Below are 9,910 nucleotides of genomic sequence, written 5' to 3'. Positions count from 1 at the left end.
ATAATAGTAATACATTCTAAAAGTTAATATTCACGAGCACCCAATTATCAAAGCTTAACATTCCATCCATTGTATACCCCATCCATAGTGCTAGAACAAACACTGATTCTCGAAAATATATTTCATCCGTAGACGGTAGCGAACCGTCAAAGATGAGGGTTGTCAAACCCATATGGCCATATAACATAAGTTCTCGCTTACACCATCTGATGTAACTAATGATAATCGGATTGAGGATTTTCGTTCTAAACTCGTATGTAGAATGTTTGTTTTCCCGTTCTTGTGTTCACTTAGTTCAAAAGAATCGTTTATGTTTTCTCATCCCAAAAGTAAGTTCAAAAGAGTAAAAAGTGGGACTATGATCTCACCTTTGATTGCAAGAGTGAAATAGTACTTCAACAAGTAAACGTGCAAAGAACAATGCTAGTCTCGACCTAAACAATTAGGTTGTATCAATAACGATAGTCACGAAGGGTCAAAGATGTTCAATTAGTCCTATGGCTCAATACGACTCGATTAATATAGCATGTGAAGCAAATTGTCAAGTTTCATGCAAGATACAAGTATAAAAGCATGTTAGGAAGATTGCATAATTAATTGGTTAAGTTTGACAAAAAGTCAAACTTGGTCGGGTCAAAGTCAACGAAAAAGTCAACATGTTCGGGTCGGGTCTCGGACAAATTTTCCATGCTAATTATTCATATACAAGTATATTAAAACAAGTTTCATGTGAATCGGAGGTCGGTAGCTAGTCAAACATTTCACGTTAAAAGGGACATGGAGGTCAGAATCTGTCCAGGCCATTTGGCGCGCCGCGCGGGGTAGGGTGCGCGCCGCGCGACCTGTAGTTCAGCTATTTTTCTGTCTTTCAAACTATGCACGAGCCAAAACCAATTCTAACACAACTCTTGACCCGCAAACACTTATAACGCCTATCATACATCGTTGGAAAGGTATTTTGACGAGGAATGCAACTAAACACATATCATCAATCAAACTTCCACTTATAACAACCAAAAACCACAATTAAACATTCATAATCAAAGTTCAAGTTCCAAAAACGCATTTTATGATTCGGGCAACCAATTTACATGTATGTTATGCCGTTTCGAAGGTAATCAAACACACATTGCAACAAAACACTTAACAACAATATCTCATAGCATTTGACACATCAAAAGTTCATGTAAAGCTCATCAAACCCTAATCCAAGTTCACAAAATCATTAATCATGTTCTTGGAGTTTCCTTAATCAACCTATACATCAAAACGAAGCTAATGATACTAGTAACACTTTTTAAAACATGCACTTTAACAATCTAACAACATTTGATCATCCAAAATCAAGGATTTAGCAAGTAATTTTCATATTGAACTAGTTACACCAAAAACAACGAATCGAGCATACAAATTACATACACGACATCACAATGAGCCATAGACACTAATTAACAACTTTATAACTCAAAAATCTCAAGAATACATAAAATTAGTGATTTTAGAAAGTTACCCAAATGAGATGAAGTTGGTATCAAATTGAAGAGGATGAAGAGAGGATTCCAAATATGTATTTTGTTTTGGTTGAAGCTTCCAAATCCGAATTTAGATGATGATTCTTTGTAGTGGTGTTTGAGAGAAAATTGGAAAGTATAGAAAGAAAATGGAAATGAAAATGAAAAGGAAAATGGGGAGGTGGGTGTTGACTAGTCAAGCTAGTCACATCTTTGCTCCAATGGCGAAACTAGTCCCTCGCGTTCGGTTGCGGGTGCGTGAATTGACCAAACGAATTATTTTAAATTACACGGAAGCACGGGAGATATTAAAAATCCGATAACGAGAATATTTAAAATGTTACTTAACAAAGGATACGAATCTAGATATGAAGGGTATTATTTAAAAAGAAAAAGACGGGCGTTAAAATAATTTAACGGAAAAATGCGGGATGTTACAGTCTCCTGGGTTTTACTCGCGATGGTCGGTCCCGGTTGCGTCTCTGGTCGATTGAAGAGCTGGGTCTTTCAGCTTTTCAGAGAGCGAGACCTGTCACATGAGGACATAAGAGGTATTAATATTTATAATTTCTAGGGCCTTGGCTTGTCCTCACAGTTACCTAAGGATAGATAGCGTAAGTAAAATCTAGAGTCGTCACATGACTCAACAATTTGGACGAGAATTGCAAGGTTTCTTTATTAGAGTTACGTTAATATTTTATTATATTTTTGTGAGTACTTTTTTGGGTTTATGATCCTAATATAGATTTTTAATGTTTTTGTGCTGCATTATTCTAATTTATCCTACTTTTATATATATATATATATATATATATATATATATATATATATATATATATATATATATATATATATACTAGGTTTTAGAGCTCATGCGTTGCAAGGGTGAATAAAAAACCGTGCAAAAACTTAAGTTGTGTTTATGTATTAAAACATAAAAAATTGAAAAGTTCATTCTCAGAAAACGCAGAATGCCATTATATTACTTGCATTACAAATGAAATGAGAATTGATAGTGAATTGATAAACAAAGTATATTATAAGAGTTCACAAACGTTAGAAACCTCTAAAGTATATAAACATTATACTATAGAACCTTTGCATTTAGTATTGATATTTATTAAATGTATAATTTATATAAAAAACCCTTTTTTACTGATAATATTTGTATCGAAAGCATTAGTATTGAGTACGAACGCATATATTATGAGCCCGTCCATTTGAACCATTTTAACTTCAATTGAGAATTAATCGATAAACACTAAATATAAGCTCGTAATTTTTTTTAAACTGATCGTTAATAATAATATTTTATGTACATCTCTAATTGTATATACTTTCGTACAAACTAATTCTATTGTGTCAGCTATTTTAACTTTAATTGTCAAATATGAGCTCGTAAAATTTGATGGTTAATATAATATTTTTGTTTTTGTAATGTATGAAGTAGTGATATGAGACAGATTGAATATGCTGGTGATGTGTGTCAATTTATGTTCTATTTAATAATAATAATAATAATAATAATTAATAATAATAATAATAATATAATATAATATAATATAATATAATACAATATAATAAAATAAAATATAATATAATATAATATAATAAAATATAATATAATATAATATAATATAATATAATATAATATAAAAATAATATTAAATTAATAATGATCAATTGAAGTATCCAAAGTTTGCACAACACTTTGGAGTGAAGACTTAGATTATTGGACAATTTATATTATGATTATAATATAATACAATACAATACTAGCTTAAGACCCGCAAGATTTGCGAGTTTTTGATAATAAAAAATTACAAATACAGATATATTATGTATGAGCGCATTGATGTAATCCACAAAAATTGTGTATAAGATACAAATCAAGAGAAAGCATGAAGTTGAAAAAAATTGTAGATGTAAATTAAGTATTATAAAAAGACTAAATATAACTAAAGTTGAAACGACTAATATTAAAAGATAATTGACAACACCATATATGTCGGATATTTAGTTGTAGTATGAGTTTTTACTAATAGACCATTATCATGTAGCTAAATAATTTTTTGACGAGTTTTTCATATATTACTCAATGCAATCAATCATTTGATGTAGTCATTTAGTGACAACACCTAAGTAACTAGTTGTTTTCTGTAAGTATACTTCGCATTTCTTTAAAACTTGTTTCAAGCACTTTATCACCATACATAAGAAACATAACAAAATTTAGTATTTGACTAATTTAGTATAAGTAAAAAAAAATTATTAGATGTAATTAAAATGAATAATGTTATAAATTAATAGAACAAATACCTTAAAAGTAATAAGAATATCTATATCTTTGAAGAATTTTCTAGTTCAAACTTCCCATGACCCTATATTAGTACTTCATCAACAATTCTACAATTATTATTAAATAAATAAATTAACCAATAACATTAACCTCAAACAAATTTTGTAAACTGCTTATATCACAATAAATTGGCTCTTAATTCCATCATATGTATACACGTTTCATTTGCCAACATCAAATTTCAAACTGATAATAAATACATATTCCAAACACTTTTATTTACTTAGTAATGCAAACATTAAGCGTACAATGTATATATGAGTCCGTTAACGCGAGAGTTAGTAATCCAAACACACGAGACTAGTAACAACTAACATAATGCAAACATTAAGCATACAATGTATTTATCAACCCACTAACGCTAAGGCTTGATGAAATTAAGGTTATGATGACAAATCTGGTTCCTGCTTTAGATGTAAATTGAAAAACAGAATGCTCCCTAATGTGTCTAATCCCTTATGTGAATTTATCTTCAAAAAGGACAAAGTTGTATTAGTGTACAGGGGTAATCAAAGAAAATGGCATTGAAGTTCGATCAAGAAGGCATTAAGTAGCCTTAATATGCACAAAATCATATTCAAGCAGAGGATGATAGCTAAGAAATTTGGATATAAGCTTACCTTCATATTAGCTTACACCATGTGACAGTGTAATGCATATAATATTGCTTTCAAGGTTTTCGACTAATCAAGCATGTATTTGACACTATATGAGGCAACCAAACTATTATATAAATACATTGGCTTATTTTTTTGATTGCTATTAATGATAACTGAACTGAATAATCAAATTAATATGTGCTAGAACTTATTGAAATCTATTACATAGTATATGTGATCTACTTTATAGAAATTATATATACACTTACATGTATCCATATCGTTTTGAATTGCTTTTGCATACTTTGTTGTGAATATATGCTTCATTCCTGCTGCCTGCCAAAAATATGTTGAGGATTTTGTGCATCATAAAACACATAACATTATATAAGCTGGGACTACTAAGTGTACAATTTATACATGAAACCCACTATTAACTTCTAACTAAACTAATAATGTACATTTTGAATTTTGTATTTATATTTGACACTCATCCATTTTACTTCTAAGAAAAACTGAGCCCGTTACATTAGATGGAGATCAAAGAATTAGCAATCTTGACTTCTTAGTTTTACAGGTTCAAGAAGCCTTGAATATAAGAAAAAGTTTTCCGAGGTTCATGCTGGGTAATTCACCCAAAAGGGAATTGGAATCATGACCAGAAAATGGAAATTTTTTGTCAGATATTAAGGCAATGATAATAGTCCCACAAGAATTATCACCAAGATTCATCACCGCTTATAAGATTATCGATATGAATATGAGAACGTAGAACCCTAAATTTAGTGTAGGGCTGTAGAGAGGCGAACGTAATATTTAAATTTGGTAGGAGCATTTTTTGTTTCCATCGTGCCAGACAGAATAAAGGTAATAAGGAAAGATGAGTTGTTGCATTATATTTATTGCATAATTAAAAAAAAAAGTATGTGGTTTTTTTAACTACCTTAATTACTAAATGAACAAAAAGACTACCTTATTTACTAAATGAGTAAAAGTTATACTACCTTATTTTGTTAGAGGGTTATAATAGGTACAAGTCTAATTGTGGGCTTGGGTCCATTAGGTTTACATGTTTATTAGGGTTTCTGTATGTATTATAAATAGGCCATGAATATTGAATAATAAGCACGGGTTTACATTGTCTAACATGGTATTAGAGCTCCAGGTTATTTAGAAGCAAATATAATTGTCATCCTCCGATCACCAGCTTAGTTGGTGATTCGGAGGGATCCGTCCCTTAAAATATAGCCATTAACCCTATCATGCTTCTTCTTATCCTATGAATTTATTGAGCCGCCACCTTGCTCCTTTCTGTCCATGTGGTTTATTCTTATTTAGTCACCACTTCTGCCTTTTCAAACAGAATGAAACCCGTAGGTATTAACTTGTGCCCACAATCGGACTTAGACTAATATAATCCATCTAACATATTTATTAAATGAGTAAAAGTGAGACTGGTAATTTTTACTGCCCCTTATTAGCTAAATGACTACCTTTTGTCTACCTAATTTAACACATAATAATCAAAAGACTACTATTTTCACACTTTATTTGACTATACCTTATTTAATCTACTAAAAGACTACCCATTTTAACACATTATTTAACCCTACTAATACTACCAATTTTAACATATTTTACTCTAATAAAAGACTACTTATTTTGACATCATATTTAGCCCTACTAAAAGACTACCCACGTTTTATCTACCCTTTGCAAAATGATAGTTTATAACCCACATTTTCGCAGGACTTAAACACGATATAATATTAATTTGAATATATTTTTATGAGAAATGTATATAAATTAATGATCATGATTTATAGGATTTGTGTAAATTATATGAACCAATTAAAATTTGTTATTAATTGTGTGTGTATAGATATGGCACCGACGGGGTATGAATCTCTTTTACCCAACACGAATATTTACATAATAATGTCCACAACCTGAACTTGAAATCAAGACCTCAAGGTCAGACGGGCTCCTCGATACCCCGCACATTCTTTTAAACTTTTTCTTTTAATATATAGTAGAGAAGTAGAGATAGAGATAAATGTAGAGATAGAGCGAATAACAATTAATCCTATATAAAAAATATTAGGAGTAAATATTTAAGAACATTCTATTGGTTGTACTATTTTAATCTTAATTAATTAATAAATATAACCATGTATAATTAATCAATGATGACGAATATTTTATAATTTTGAATTTCTTTACAATTACATTATAAAAGTGTAGATTTATCCAAAGAAGAATAGACATTGATCTAATTACATAATGTTTACCATATCTAAACATATAAACAAAAATAAATAAATAAACAAAAACATAAATATTTTTACAAACTACTCACGAATTTAAGAATAAGTACCCACGAAATTATTAGCTGCTGGTTCCTTGATTAACAACAGGAGTATTGTAGAGAGAGGGGTGAATAATTCTTTTGCTTAACTTAACAGTTATAGCAGTTTACTATTCAAGCAAGTAATCTAAATAAAAATCAAAGGTAATTTTTAACTGTTTATTCTTTATTGATATTAATCACAAAGAATTACAAGTATCCTTGGCGGAATGATAGTTGATTGATACACATTATACCTAAGTTATAGCTATCGAGGATATCTTAAGCTCTTACAAGTTTAGACTCTCGATAAATGAACCCACACCACTAAATATTACAATAGTGAATACTTCTATTTATAGTAGTCCTTTAAACCGTGTAATTGATCTATTGTCCACTGGTACATATGATGTTTGTACTTGTGGGGATAACTGTATCAGAGAGAGTGCTCTCATCTTTCCTCTTTGATAGCTGATATCGCATATTTAATACGCGTTTTCCTTAGCGATATCGGGCACGTTTTGGTCCTTTTGGATACGATTTGGTGTTATTTCGATAATTGTTGTGAAGGTTCGAGTTCTAAGACCAAGGAGATGAAATTTGAAGTTATTTGATGGTTTTAGTGATTTTCTATGGAAACGAGTGAAATAGATTGGTTCGATGCGAGTTTGGATAAATTTAGTGAGTTTTCAGCTCGGAATCAGCAACAAAGGGCCTATAGTGCCGCTCAGAAAGGTGGAGCGCCGCTCCAGTAGGCAGGAATTTCAGTTCGAGGGGTTTTGGAAATTGACAGTTCAGAAATTAGCTATATGGAGCGCCGCTCCATATATGGAGCGCCGCTCCACTTCCTGTCCGTTTCAGAATTTTACTATTTAAGGCCTGAATTTTTACCCTAATTAATCATTATTGCATTCAAACGAATTCCAGCAGCTTTTTGACGAAAAAGGGTGATTTTTGGGGAATCTCAAGATCATTCCAACACATCAATCATTCCGGAAATGCGTCTCGATTCATTTATCATTCAAGAACACAATTTTCACTAGGTTTAATTCTTATCATCATAATGAATACTCTTAATTGTTTATTTGTGATTTTGGCTTTAGCTATGATTGTTAGCTAAGCACTTCAATGTTTGTCTAGATTGAATATTCGTATGCATTTGGATGATACTTCAATGTTTAATTTGATTAATGCATGATAATTATGAGTTTTGATTAAGAACCATTCTTGTGGGTGTTGGTTATTGTTACTAGGTTGATTAGTGTACTTGTTTGAATAAAGGGAATCCTGCTTCAATTTAGTGCATTAGTTTTCAATTGCTTTGTCTTAACCAATTGGGTGCTTACTGGACCAAGGAGGTGAACCGGGAAACATAGATTGAACAAAATATGGGTGAATTGTGTGGAGCGAACGTGTAACCAATTGAATCTTAATCTTATAATTAGTTAATTACTAAGTCACAAACGAAAGAGGTCTTTGGTGAAAGGGAACCCTAAGCCAATAAATCCTAGTTTGACGTGTTTGCTAAAAGAGAACTCTGGGTAAACTGACTCTGTAGTTGCATGTATTGATAAATTGAACTAGTGCTTAATAACAAATCATCCGACACTGCGAATAGGAGATCTAGGCGAACATTCTTTTATCTATTGAATTCAAATATCTTTACTTTTCGTTGAGACTGCATTTAATTTCTATAAACTTAAAAACACAAAAATACTGTCTTTTACTTTTAATCTATCCTTGATTTGCCTAATCGTTAAATAGCCACAAAACAAATTATCTCGTACTTTCAATTTTCATAGATTAACCTAGTTTATTTTTATTAGTTTCAATCTTAATTCTCACATTTAAACTGTCCTTGGAACGATTTCGGAATTACCAACTTTATACTATTGCACGATCGGGTACACTGCCCGTTAGTGTGTAGTAATCTTTAAACCGGCATTTTCCAAAGATAATTTATATACCTGATTTTACACATCAAGTTTTTTGGCGCCGCTGTCGGGGACAGTTGTGTCAAAAATTATGATTGTTATCTAATTGTTCTTAGCTTAGTTTTAATTGTAGTTTAATATTATTTTTCGTTTATTCTCAGTTGAATCGGTGCGTTTAATCAGTTAGTTGTGATTTCGCAAATAATAGGTAGTGCATGCCACATACGCATTCTTCTAATTCTCCGATTCTTCAACCGTTTGACGAACCCGAAAGAGAGTTATTCAGAGCGTTAAGTCAAGAGCAACAGTCTACAGTGGATTCATCTTCTTCTTCGAGTGCAAATATAATTAATTTGGGTAGTAGTTCTGAGACTGTGGTGCCCGATACACCACCTGAAATCAGAGAAGAAGAAGAATCTTACGTTTCCTTAGATATTTTTGAGACTGAAGAGATGGCTAAACAACCAAATCATCCTCGGACTATGGCAGAAAAGTTGAAGGCCACCCGAGCTGGCCAAGGCAATTCGATTACTCAACCAAACATCACTCAGTCTTTCTAAATCACAGGTCCAATTCTGAGTTTGATAGCTACGGATTGCCAATTCCATGGCAAGGATTGTGAGGATGCTAACGAGCATCTTCGTGTTTTCAATGATGTTTGCAACTTGTTCAAGCTGAATCAAGTCACCGATACTTCGATCAAGACAAGGCTTTTTCCCTGGACTCTTAAGGGAGAAGCTAAGAGATGGTTAGATAATCAACCAGAGGGAGCGATTACCTCTTGGGAAGTTTTGGTAGATAAGTTTTTAGCAAAGTTTTTCCCTGCGTCTCGAGCTGCTAGACTTCAAGCAGAAATTCCACAATTTAGGCAAAAGAGCAGTGACACATTATTTGATGCTTAGGACCGTTATGCTAATATGTTACGCTCGTGTCCTCAACATGGGTTGAATGATTTACAAAAAGTCCAGATTTTCTACAAGGGTTGTGATATCCCAACTCGCCAGAGTATTGATCAAGCAGCAGGTGGAACTTTAATGGATAAGACAGAAGAAGAGGCACTAGAGATTATTGAAAAGCAAGCTGCCTACGCTCACGAATGGCATCAAGATCATGAGTCAACCCATTCAGCGTCAGTTAAGAGAACCGAAACCACTGGTGCG

Source organism: Rutidosis leptorrhynchoides, chromosome 3 (genome assembly GCF_046630445.1).
Source record: "Rutidosis leptorrhynchoides isolate AG116_Rl617_1_P2 chromosome 3, CSIRO_AGI_Rlap_v1, whole genome shotgun sequence".
In the NCBI taxonomy this organism is placed as follows: Eukaryota; Viridiplantae; Streptophyta; class Magnoliopsida; order Asterales; family Asteraceae; genus Rutidosis; species Rutidosis leptorrhynchoides.
The sequence above is the reverse complement of the archived record's forward strand: the minus strand, read 5'-3'. Positions refer to the sequence as shown.